This window comes from Myxocyprinus asiaticus, chromosome 7, assembly GCF_019703515.2.
Source record: "Myxocyprinus asiaticus isolate MX2 ecotype Aquarium Trade chromosome 7, UBuf_Myxa_2, whole genome shotgun sequence".
Taxonomy (NCBI): domain Eukaryota; kingdom Metazoa; phylum Chordata; class Actinopteri; order Cypriniformes; family Catostomidae; genus Myxocyprinus; species Myxocyprinus asiaticus.
Window position 1 is genome coordinate 10,800,271 of NC_059350.1, and position 13,381 is coordinate 10,813,651.

A 13,381-nucleotide genomic window follows, 5' to 3' on the forward strand; every position below is an offset into this window, starting at 1 on the left:
AACATCACACAATAGCTTTAGCTTTTTTACAGAGCTTCTCAGCCCTGTGTGACATTCCACGGTCAGTGAGCTCATCGAGACATACAGGAACCCACAAATGCCCTTCTCAAAAAAGTAATGACTCACTCACAGACTACACTGTAAAAAAAAATCCTGTTAAATTTACGGTAAAAAACTGGCAGCTGTGGTTGCCAGAAATTCACCGTAAAAAATATGGTAACCATGTTTCAGGCTTTATGGGATGTAATTTTGATGCCTGTATATTTTACGGTGCATTACCGTTGTTTATATTATTAAACTGTAAACTTAATATATTAACCTTCTGAAAATGTAAAAATCAGCCTTTCACTTTACAATGTATTGTTAATCACCGTAGTAATTACAGAAGAGCACATGATGACATGAAGTTCATCAATAGAGTCCCTTCCAAGACCAATGACCAATAAACATGTAGAGACAGTGCTCAGTGTCACTCACACAAACACTAAACACCATCAGGGTAGCACATGTGAAATTTAAATAATGCAGTAAACATTAACTAAACTACATCAAATATAACACAGAACACCCCAATGTACATAACTGATATTAAAAATAAGAAGAAACATAACTATTCCCATAAAATATAATGACATTAACCGGGTCACACAGGGAATTCTGGGAACGCCCGATCATTTTTTTTATTATTGTTTTTTACTGTAATTTTAAAAATAATTTGCTGAAAAAATTCCTATACTCTCTTTTTAAACACAATATACATTTTTACTATTAATTATACAGAAAACCATACTTTTTACATTAAAAATAAATTATGTTTTACAATATTTTACCGTAAAACTACATGTATTGTCTTTTTAAATATATTGTAACCTGTTAACCAATTAACATTTTTTTTACTGTAGCATTTTTACAGTCTTTTACTGCTAAACTTACGAAAGGTTTTACAGTGTGCATGATACAACTGAAGTTTTGACGCTGTATCCAATAATTTAGGCTGGACAATCAAGTATCAAAATGTTTCTGAATTGTGTTATGATGAATTTCAGCACTGATGACATCCTATATAATCAATTACTCAAGGCACAAAACGATAACTGAATTATAATGCTAAACAGGGATAACAGACACGATTATTCCTCACAAAATAACATTTTCCATAGGCACTGATAAAGTGGGTCTTTAAGCATTCAGCTGTCAATGCAGTTATTTTCCTAATTTGGCATTTCCTTATGTTCTATATTTGTATTGAATTCAGGGTTTCTTGTGCGTGGTGAGAAAAAGAGCACCGTTACAGGAATACTTTGTGTTACTTTATCTGACGGATTGTCAGCAGATAATTTGTCATACCCGGTGTGACTAGCGCCATGGGAATCCATTGTTCCTATTCAAAAGCTCGTTCGCAAGGAACATTTGCACCGAAAATTCGGCCTTTGTGTGAATAGGCCTTAACAGGTGTAGTCCTAGTTCAGTTCCATTGGCTTGAGTGCGCTGAGCACCTTATATTTAAAGTGCTCCAGATTCACTTTAATTTCACTTTTGCTTAATTCCAAATTTGTTTGGCCACTACAAGTTAATATACAAATAAAAATCACACACTCCATGCCACCGGGTATTTGTGAACAGAGGAGGAGATGTTCAAATGAGGAGCACATTATGGTGGGCTGACACCCTATCACAAAGTAGACAAAAACAGTTACACAGTGGACAGGTCCAATGTGAATACATTTCCCTTTTTTTTTCACTGTTTTATTTATTTGTTTGTGGCTCAAGTGAAAAAGGTCTGAGTTAAGTTCTTTTTAAGAGGACTGAAGTGAGAACACTCAAAGAGAGTAGCCTAATTATTTTTAGTGGCAGTAAAACACGGGCAAAACATTAAAAGATATTTGGTTAAAAGGAATCACTTACTAGTTATTTTGTTTATCATGTCACAGTTCAAAACGCAATTGCAATATTTTTCAAAATAAGCACAATATCATGCAGCCTTACTAGCTACACATGTAAAATGTAATTTGAAGTCAGTATGAAATGGCACTCACAACCCATTTACTTCTGTAATGGGCCATATTTCAGAACAAAACAAAATACGCAACGATGAATATGAGTTTTTTTTTTATTGTGGAGGACTATTCGCCTCCTGAAACACCACTGGCACTCACTTTTGACAGGGACATGGAGGCTGAAGGTCAAGTTCACCCTCAAGAGCATATAGACATATCCAAATGGCAATGCTTCTTTTTCAAATCTATCATTATTTGCCATTACTGCCACAACCTTTGTGACATAAACGATACTGAGCATCAAATTATTGTGTTAATTATATTTATTATTTTAGAAAGGCTGCATTACTTACAACAGTAGCCTAAAACAATGCCAAAACAGCTATTTGGCATTTGTTTAGCCTGTACAGGCTAGGTGACATCAGCAAAAAAGAAAAGTTGTTTCAAATCAAAGATTCCGAATATGTTTTTCTTTTTCTTTGGAATAACATGCACAGATGCAAAGGTAAAGTGTGTTTTTGCATCATAGCGGCAGCAAACAAAACTGCATAACTTTTCAAAGTTTCAAACACTCCCCCGGTCTGCAATATTTACTTCAGTGCACTTCATAATTAACAATAGGGATATGCTGAATGACTAATTTCACTGACGTTTAAACAGAAATTGGAACAGAAAGTCAACTAGTCTAAAAAGAAACCAACCTTCAGAAAACAGTAAAAAAATGTGTTTATTCGACCCATTTAAAATACTTAATCTATTCCAAATCCGAAGCTAAATTCCACTGAAAAGGGGCATTTATCACAACGTGCTTGCCTTGCATTATGATCATTGTACATTAAATATAGAACATGACACGCATTCACTGAATCAACGTTAGCGAATATTTAACAGGCATATTTATTGAAAACAATTGAATGAATAGTGCAGGACCAATAGAGCAACCCACCCTGTTCTTAACGGAATTCACCACGTAAAAATTACATAACATATTAATACAGTAAGGACATTGTTGAAAATAATTAACAGGTAGGCTAAGCAAAGAACAAATGCGCTGAAAAGTTTCCCGTATTTCACGACGTGCAGTTGTGCATTAGCCATTGATCTAATATGGCAACTGTTCGGTAAAGAACGTTAACCAATAACAGTTACGAAGTAAAAAAAAAACAAACAAAAAAACAAGTAGCCATAGGACAGAAAAAATAGGCCTGTGATGTAGCCTTCAATAAACCTAATGTATTCTAAACATGACATGCAGACAGAATAAAGCTGCGTTCACACTGCCAGCGACATCGCGCGAGACAGCAACATGATCCTATTCATTTTCAATGAGAGCACAGTGACTACCGGCGACACGAGCTGCTGCGGCCATTGGCAACAGAGATCGCCGTGGAGAGCGACAAGACAAGTTGAGAAAATGTAAACTTTATGCAAATGACGAGCGACATTCACGAGCGACTGCCAATGAGAGCGAAGACAGCAGAACTCATGTCATCTGTCTCCTGGCAGACTGGGGACGAGTGCATGCAAGACAGAGGTGAAGTTTCAGCGTCGTGAGGGATTTTTTCTGTTCTATATAATTTGTCTGTAACCACATGCATGGATATAATACAACAATGATGCGTGGAAAAGCATGTCAGAAACGGTCTGCATTCCAAGTGAGTTTGATTCATTCATTCATGATAGACTGATTGTCTTATTAATGATTTAATACACTGAACACTGCTGCACACTTTATAAAACACTCTACACTGCAGAATGTACAATTTAAGAGAACTGATTCCTTGTCAAACTGTAATGATATCTTAATTTAACCAGTATTAGGTCTCATCCGTGATCACATTTTTAAACGTTATTGCCAGACGTGCAGTCCTCCAATAACGTTACAGTGACAAACAGTAGGAACGCCCACTAGCGACACAGATCACAGAGTCTAGCGACATCAAGCCACAAAGTCGCTGGCAGTGTGAATGCAGCTTAAAAGTTAGTTTAACCTGTTATGCAGTCGGCACCTCGTGAAAATACATTTTCTAAAATATAAAGCCAAACATAAATGTGTAAACATTATGACCAGTTTAATGGGGGGAAATATTAACCGACTAGTAATTCCAATGTCGACTAGCAGCATCAGAACCGTTTAGTCAACTAGTCTGGCACATGCATAATTAACAAGACAATTGCCTCATTAGCTGGACTGCAAACAATGCAGCAACAACTTGTCTAACAACATTAATAAGAGTGGCCAATATGTGGCAATAAATTGCTTACAAGTAAATTACTATTTGATAGCGAAAAGTCAACTATGAATGCTAATCATTTGTACCCTTGTGTTCTAGTAATACTTAAAGCCTTTCTAATAAAACAACAATAAATAAAATATAAAAAAAAGAATCTACCACAACAATGAAGGCAAACACAGTTTCATAACAGAAAAAAGACAGTATGAAACAGAAAATAAAATGAGGCTAATAAACAACTTAGAGGCTGGAAAACAATAAAGACATCTGCTTTGTCACTAAGGGGCCGTTTACACGACAACGTTTTCAACTAAAAATGGAAAACTTTTTATGCGTTTTGGCTATTTGTTTACACGACAATGGCGTTTTGGGGCCTGAAAATGCAAACTTTTGAAAACGGGTTATACATACAAAAATGCGAATTTGTGAAAACGATGACGTCATGCGCACGCGTATTACGTATTATATAAAGAATGATGGATTGATAGGCATCAATTTGAGATGTATAATTATCAATATGAACACTGGTGTCTGTGCAAATAACAATAATCAACAATTTATTCATTTGGAGTGTTTTGTATAGAGTGTGAATATGAAAACATGAGGCAGTGAAAATGCATGTTAGATCCAGTGTACACAAGACCTCTCTCTCCGTCAGAAGATATCCATATATCAGAGTTCTCTCTGATATCTAAAACCAGTCAACAACAACAGCTGGTTTTGTTAACTTACTCTCCTACCAGCCCAAGAGTCAGCAGGGGGAATACAGAAGAAGGCAGGTGACGAAGTGATGGTAAAAAATGAGCAGAGTTTATTGAATAATCTTGAGAGTTCAGTCTATAGGCATGCGCGCGAGTACTTCAAAACAACGCACGAGACATTCAAAACTAAAATGGCGGACTGCAGGACTGTGTTTGTGCTGCTCAAGATTTTGAGTTTATTGACGCTTCTCCAGCAAAGTAACTGTAGTAATAAAGCAACCTCATTGTCCGTCCAGACAAAATTGCTCAATGCTTTCGCCAACTTCATTGTTTGTATTCACCGCTCCGTGGAAGAATGCTTATGTGCGCAGGCGCGTAGTGTTTCTTTACAAAGTGAGATCGCAACTACTGGCCTGGCATGCATAATACAGCGTTTTTAGTCATTTTCGCGGATTCGTGTGAACGGGGATCGTTTTGACAACGTTGTCGTCTGTACGCGAACTTTTCAAAAACGCAAAGCAAAAACTTTTCCGTTTTTAGTATATCGTTGTCGTGTAAATGTACCCTAAGAGCAGCTGCAGTGAATTAAATTAGTCTGACTAAAGTAAAACCCAACAAAAAGCAGCAGCTGAGCCAAAACCCAGAAACATGATTGATTTAGCAAAGGGGCAACAGCTGCTCTGAAAGAAAGTCATCATCTTTCTGCACACGTGCAGGGTTAGCCCTGCCTTCACATTGGTGTGCTGTTTGAAAATGATGACGTGGAGCAGTTAGCCAGCAGCTATAAACCAAGAGAAAGTGTGACAGTGCCAGAAGTCTTAAATACAAATACAAATACAGAAAAAGAGAGAGAGAGAGAGAGAGAGAGAGAGAGAGATACAGAGGGCAAAAGAGGGTTGGTAAAAGAGAGAATCAAATTGAGAGATACAGAAAACAAGCTAAAGGTGGAGGTTTCAGAGGACATGATGTCTTTCACTCCGACTCTTCGGAACATGTGTACTGCAATGACTTGTATATCCTGACGAAATCACAACGGCAAGCAGCCATATCATTTTACCATTCAGAGTTTAGCTGACCAATCTACCACTACTGTTTCTTGCTGTTCTGTAATGTTTTTCTTTCAGATTATTTTTTCAAATAATTATTTTGATGTCATTTCAAACTCAAGGCCCCCTGTGGAATCACTGTTCCAAATACTTTTTAAAATGTTGCCTTCAGAACAACAATTTGTTCACCATTTATTTGGATTAGCATTTTCTGGTGTGAATCGCCCACTTTGCATCATCCAATCAATTTCTAAAGGATAGAATCAAGTCCTATCTTACATTTTTTCTTGTTGAATATCCTGTTTCACCTACCACAGCACTTTCCTAAACACCAGTTTGTCACTATGCAAACTGCAAACATTCCTAACCCATGAGATCATTACGTGCAATGTCTAAAGTTTGATTCTGAGGTAATTTTATCAAATATTTAATATGTTTAATACTTTTAAAATGTTGCAAATTTACAGTATGTAGCTAATGACAATCCCTGCAACAAATTAAAAGGCTAAATAACTATAACATCTTATTGCACAACTGTATTCTTCATATTCAAATTGTACCCATCCACCATATACCTGTTTTTTTCCATTTTGTGATAGGGTCTCAGCCCAATAATCATCATCATTAGTTTTTGAAACCCAGTCAGCTGGAATATTAGGGATGCTCCAATCAGGATTTTAACATCTGACAACCATCTCCAGATTTCTTTTCAACTAATCGTCCGATGCTGATCATTTAACTTTTTATCAGCAGCTCTGTCAAAACTGGTTATATGTAAGCTTTCTGCTCAATGTCACTGTTAACTGAATTTCATTTTCTGTCAACAATAATTTCAGTATTTTTGAAGGTTGTTGCCTAGTTTTTGCGGTCAAAAATACTGTTGGTTGGTTGAATAATTAAATAAACACAATTTACTCTACTCTTGGCCTTAAAAACAAGTAGTTGAACTGATAACCCATTGGTGTAAAAACATTTTCTCCCCAACTCACCACGCGCCCCACCGAGAGCTAACCACATTATGGTGACCACGAGGAGGTTACCCCATGTGACTCTACCCTCTCTAGCAGCTGGGACAATTTGGTTGCTTAGGAGACCTGGCTGGAGTCACTCAGCACACCATGGATTCGAACACGCAACTCGTCTTTACTCACTGAGCTATCCAGGCCCCCACCAATTGGTGTAATTAAACTTAAAGTGAAAGTTTTGGTTAGTTTGTCACCATTTAATTTAATTATTTTTATTCATTATTTATTATTTCATTTAAAATTGCATTATATTATAGCATCTAAATATTTTATATAGATTTATTATACGTACGTTTCTTCATTTTCATTTTGTTGGATGTTGGTAATATTAGTACCGTTTCACTTGTTGCCCTTCTGGGAGTGTAATAAGGGCGACACGCTCTTTTGTGAGATATGGGGCGAATTCCAAACAGAAGTGAGCATCCCTATGCCCTACTCCCTCAGAAGGGCTGAGCCCTGGAAGTGGGAACACTGGAGGGAGCAGTGCACTCGTGTCTCGTGTATGGCCGTTTGGAACACCCTTGATGAAGGGAGTAATGAAAACATAAGTCACTTCCACTTTATCTTCACCTGAAACTTTATCATGACGACACAGCGCAGCTGTTCTAACAACAGGAATCTCTTATTTATTGCTGTTAATTTGTTGCAAATAATATACCTTTTGTAATATTTTTTTTCCAAACATTACCTTTTGTGTATTATTTAAAATTGCTTACTGTTGCTGTTTTAATAATAATATAATTATAATAATAATAGTAATATACAGTATATGTACATAAATGTATATAAAATACATGAATGAACATTTCCCGCCAAAAGTTATTTGTTGCACGAGAGGTCTTAATAATTAATAAATAATTATAAACCACAGGGTTTAGACTAGCCTACAGGAAAAAATTAGTTCTGTTTTTGGAATATCTTTCTGCTTATATATGAGGACGAATGTAAACTGCGGAAGAAAAGTATCTGTTATAAAAGGACTATAGTGCCTACCCGAGCGTTTGAACGTAATACGTTCTGATAGACAACCTTGCTTTAAAATATATCCCGAGTACACGCCACCCCGGGTCACATGATCATAAACGGTAAAATTACTTCCTCAAGTGACCATTGCATGTACCTTTCGCTATCGGCCTCATGGAAGGGCACTTCGTGGAGGGCTCATGTGGCGTCCCCTTCCTGCAGTGCCCTTCATGGGCACAAAAACGCTGTTTGGAATTCGCCCATGGGCTGCATCCGAAACCAAATGTAGCTGTCTTGTTACCTCGCTGCCCTATCAGTCAGTGACTCAACAGACAGCGTTTGCGTATGAAGGTACCTCCAGAAACTGGTTTCGGACAGGCTACTGCGGCAGCATAACGTCACATTGTTGCTAGGATACCAGCAACTGATTAACGCCATCTGGTTTCCACTAAAGATAACGCGTCTGCTTCATTCATCCAACCAAACCATAATGGTCTAATAATCTAGAACAAAATCAAGAGAGTTTTGGCGAAAACCAAGTGTATACTTCATAACTACAATATTACTTTCTCACTAGAAATGGAATCAAAAATTGGAAAAAGTTAATAAAAATGTACATTTATGCACAAATTGGCCATTAACTGCCTCTTTGGCACCATTTTTTTTTTTTTTTTCAGCTCAACCATCATGGATTCGGGAGCACAGGATTGTGGGATTTCATAGGCAGTGAAGGATACATCTATGCTGCCTTCAAAAACTAATCAGATGAAGGTATCTCAGTAGACAGGATGTGACGCAAACATTGGATTCAGACATGCCTTGATCCCTTCCTACCTCTGTATACAGAGAAAGGAGGAGGAAGAGCCAAGAGTGCATGTTTCAGGACTCTACAGGTGCTGAACTGTTAATGCTGCTTGCTCAGCAATAATTTAATAAAGATCTTTGAATTATACCCCATCTTGTATTCCACGATATTATTATGATACCTGTGCCTGGTAGAGAATGAGATGTTGCTACCGCAGATGATAATAAAAACCGCTTCACGCAGGACATGCCAGTTTAGTGTAAATAAAGCACTTAGCGCACGTAAGCAAACGGAACCGAACTCTGAGCACTTCTGTTACTCTAAGCATGAGATGGAGTTGTGGAGCACAGAACTGCCCTAAAAACACTGTAATAATGCTCTAACTTAATATAGACTGGACAGAGCAGCGCAAATAAACTTTGAAGTGAGCAGACTATTTATTTATTTGCTGCGATTTAATTAATCGCACAAGGTCATTTCGTGATTTCGATTTTATTTCGATTAATTGTGCAGCCCTAATACACATCTAGTTCACGACATCGAGCACTTAAACCTTTCTAGCTGTAACTATTTATTTATGCAGTGTCAGACAGAATCAGCAAAAGACTTTAATCTCTCCAAAGTACCTCACAAATACGGGAACATTACTCACAACAGAGGATTTAACATCTGACAGTGATCGTCTTGAAATGTATTTTTGATGCAGCGCTTTTCTGGAACAACAGCACATAAAAAGACTAAACTTAAAGCATTAAAGAGATGAAAGTTCTTGCAGAGGGTTTTACTGTGCTGACTATTACTACTGACTATTATACAGCAAGATATAATCATGCAAAAACACTCTCTAAGAAGTTGTCTCTCTCAATTAATTTGAAAATTGTGTCTCCCATTAAAACCACCACCACCACTAAAAATATTAATGTTAGTAGTTAACCCCACTAGTCAGTTGTTGGACAACTAGTCGATTAGTGGACCACATCCCTAGTTGTGGCTTATTTTGTTGTGTTGTGGCTTATTTCCGTTGCTTTTTCAGCTTTTATTTGCTTTGCTAATTTGGTTGTGCTGTGCACTTCTTAGCCTCAGTAAGAAACAACACTTTAGCTTCAAGCTTCAAGCCAGGGAACTGAGATAATGAGGTCACTCTTACCTCATTGTGCCTACGTCATCAAAAATATGAAAATGGTGATGAATTTTACTAAATTTGCTCAAACTGATGGTGACTGGGGCAATATCATACACACCTTTAGGTTTAATTACAGCATAACCACACTTAATGTCAAGATTAATGTCAAGAGATTGAGGAATGGCTCAATTTTACCCAAGGCTCAACAACATTTTTCTTCTTTTTTTTTTTTTTTTTTTTGCTGGCTTGGTTAGGCAAGAAGTTAAGATTTATTTTTACTTGTTCTGGCCACACACACACTTCATTTTTAGCAACATGTTTTTATATATGCCAGTAAAATACCTGTATTTTTCTAATTAAAAAGGGTGACTTATACAGTATAATGTAACTCCATGACAGCTATAAATTCATAAACACTTTTTCTTAGTGATGCGTCTAAGACTATCACAAGTCATTCTTGCAATTTTGACAAAAACCTAATCTATGCCAACCTGCTTGATAAATTTAGCTTGGCGAGATATTCAAATCAGCACAATTTGCAATAATAATAATATTCAATTTATGGCTAAAAAAACCAAATGTTTAAGTTTGCAAGGCCTAAAAACACATGATCAAGATTATCGAATGTAAATTGTAATGACAACGCAGCACTGGCGAGATGGCCCGAAATTCTCGATACTGGCCCCAAGCCCTTATTACAACTAGGTTTCCAATTCTTCACTTTGCAATGTCACCATACTCTTTTTACATAACGATCACAATGGATCTCTACTCATGTGTTCGCTTCTTTCAAGAAAACAACAACAACAACAAAACAACATCGTACCCCCACACCTTTTTCCTAAGATGGTAGCAGAAAAGAACCAATCTATTCATTAAATACCGACTCAAAAAGCAAACTCTCCTCCCTACCAAATCATGTAATCAGACTGCCCTTAACAATTAGAGAAGACAAGAGCCAGATAATTAACACTTTAAACTATGATTCAAGCAAGACAACAGTATATCTATATTATTTCCATTGGTCTACAAAATATAGGCCCATTTCATTGGAGCCAAAGGCAGAAGTGCTTACTGTACAGTTGACAAATGACAAAAAGCAATGCATACATAGCATGCATACACTTTGTGTCAAGATGTTACTGAATATGAAGCCATAACAAACCATTCAGGTCTTAAAAGAAGCTGTAAGACAAAAGGGGCTAGATCAGGCAACCAAAAAACCCTTCCCTTCGGCACTGGTTCAACGTGTGGACATTGTGTGTGATGCAGACTGCTATACTATCGTAAAGCCTGTGCTGTGGACTCATGCAAATGCACCTGATGTCACTGCAGGGGGTTGCCAATCCACTCTATAGGTGTGCAATGGAATAGTTACATATTATAGTTGAATTTCGAGTGGAAATGTGGTGATATGAATGTTTTGATTGTGCAACGTAATGACATTCAAGGCATAAAGCATTTATAAAATTCTTAGTTTATTTTAAAGAGGCCGCATTTAAACGCTCTTTGTATTTTGGTGTCTCTGTTAAATAAATCAGGTCACAGTCACATATGTATCAGGCGTACTTATTTCCGTGTAAAATAATAAGGGTGTGTAATTGTTTTGTTTTGTTGTGTTTTTTTTCCCTTGGCAATTGGCACTGGGGCAGTCAGGCTGATCGTTGCTGGTTCAGGCAGATGGAAGCATAAGAACGATGCGCTGGAATTTCCCCGCTTTGTGCTAGTCTCTCTCTCTCTCTCTCTCTCTCTCTCTCTCTCTCTCTCTCTCTCTCATATCCTCCCGATTTTAATTTTAAAATGGCTGATGTATACAACTCGAAGAATGCATATACTAAACCAGCCGCCACGTAACGGCAGTGATGGAAAATGCATAGATGAATGAGCATTGCCCACCTGAATTTCAGTCTCATTGCTGAAGCCGCTCCGGCGCATTCATGGATCTTGCCATAGTAAATATCATCGATCACAAAAGCGGCAGACACCGAGAATCCTTTCTTGTACGAACCCGTTGAGCCACTACGATAAACCGGGGACTGAATACGCATGATATTGATGTTTGGATGTGGATGCTCATTTAGAGGAAAATATGAGTCGTCAGGACGAGCTTCCTCAAGGAGAGATGCGGTCGACGCCTACAATAGACAGCAGCGCTAAGGTCCCGCCCACCACGCTGACCGTAATTCAATTAAAACATCGATATAAACAATCACAAGCTATTTTATTACGATAAATACTCGATACAAAATTAATCCCTAGCTGCCGTCCGCCCTCCGGAGTTCAAAATGAAGCTTAATGCTTGTATAACCTCAGCAGATCACATTTGATTGACAAGTGGACAGCCAATAGGAAGACAAATCAGAGGAATAACAATGAATGACAGCTACTTTCACCAATCCCTATATTTCTTAACCTCAACCACAGTGGGTAGCGGGCAGGTAATGTTGCAACGTTTAGAAGAAGAAGAAAGCCTTTATTATTGTCACAAAATATACATTTGCATATATACAGTGAAATGTCTTTGTTTTCACATATCCCAGCTAAGCTGGGGTTAGAGTGCAGGGTCAGCCATGATAGGGCGCTTATGGAGCAGATAGGGTCAAGGGCCTTGCTCAAGGGCCCAACAGTGTCATCTTGGCAGAGCCTTTAACCACTGAGCCACTACTGCCCCAATTTGGGACTGTTAAAGGGATAGTTCACCCAAAAATGAAAATTCTCTCATCATTTACTCACCCTCATGCTATCCCAGATGTGTATGAATTTCTTTCTTCAGCTGAATAAAAACAAAGATTTTTAAAGGAATATCTCAGCTCTGTAGGTCCATACATTGCAAGTGAATGGTGCCCAGATCAATATTTAAGCCCCTTTTTACTATTATTATACAAATCATCCTCCCTGCCCAGTAGGTGGCGATATGCAAAAAGAATGTGAATCGCCAAAAACAAAATAAGAATGTGAAAGTGAAAGTGGAGATTTATCATTACTTACATATTGATCTGTTTCTCACCAACGCCTATCATATTGCTTCTGAGGATATGGATTTAACCACTGGAGTCTTATGGAACACTGTTATGCTGACTTTATGTGCTTTATGGACCTTCAAAGTTCTGGCCACCATCCACTTGCATTGTATGGACATACAGAAATGAGATATTCTTCTAAAAATCTTCATTTGTGTTCAGCAGAAGAAAGAAAGTCATACACATCTGGGATGGCATGAGAGTGAGTAAAAGATGAGAGAATTTTCATTTTTGGGTGAACTCTCCCTTTATTTTTATTTTTTATTTTTATTTTTTCTAACAAAGCAACATTAATCTTATTGTTGCGGTATTTTTTTTCAGTCAATTTTTTTTTTTTTTATAATGTGTGTTCTTCATACAATATTTTTGTATATATAATATCTAATAAACGAAACAATTTCATTATTTTTTCAGGTTAAATACACTGAACATGGCAGTGAGATTTGAGATAGACATAGCCTTCCTGA

At 37.4% G+C, this 13,381-nt stretch overlaps 1 protein-coding gene across 1 annotated transcript in view; it reads right to left on the bottom strand.

The window, feature by feature from the left end:
- The window catches only part of LOC127443617 (EVI5-like protein), a 93,957-nt gene extending 82,006 nt beyond the window's left edge, over nucleotides 1–11,951 (bottom strand). Inside the window, exon 1 of the mRNA XM_051702311.1 lies at nucleotides 11,791–11,951. The gene's annotated coding sequence lies outside the window, so the exon portion shown is untranslated. The remainder of the gene's footprint in view (nucleotides 1–11,790) is intronic.
- Nucleotides 11,952–13,381: the final 1,430 nt, after the last annotated feature.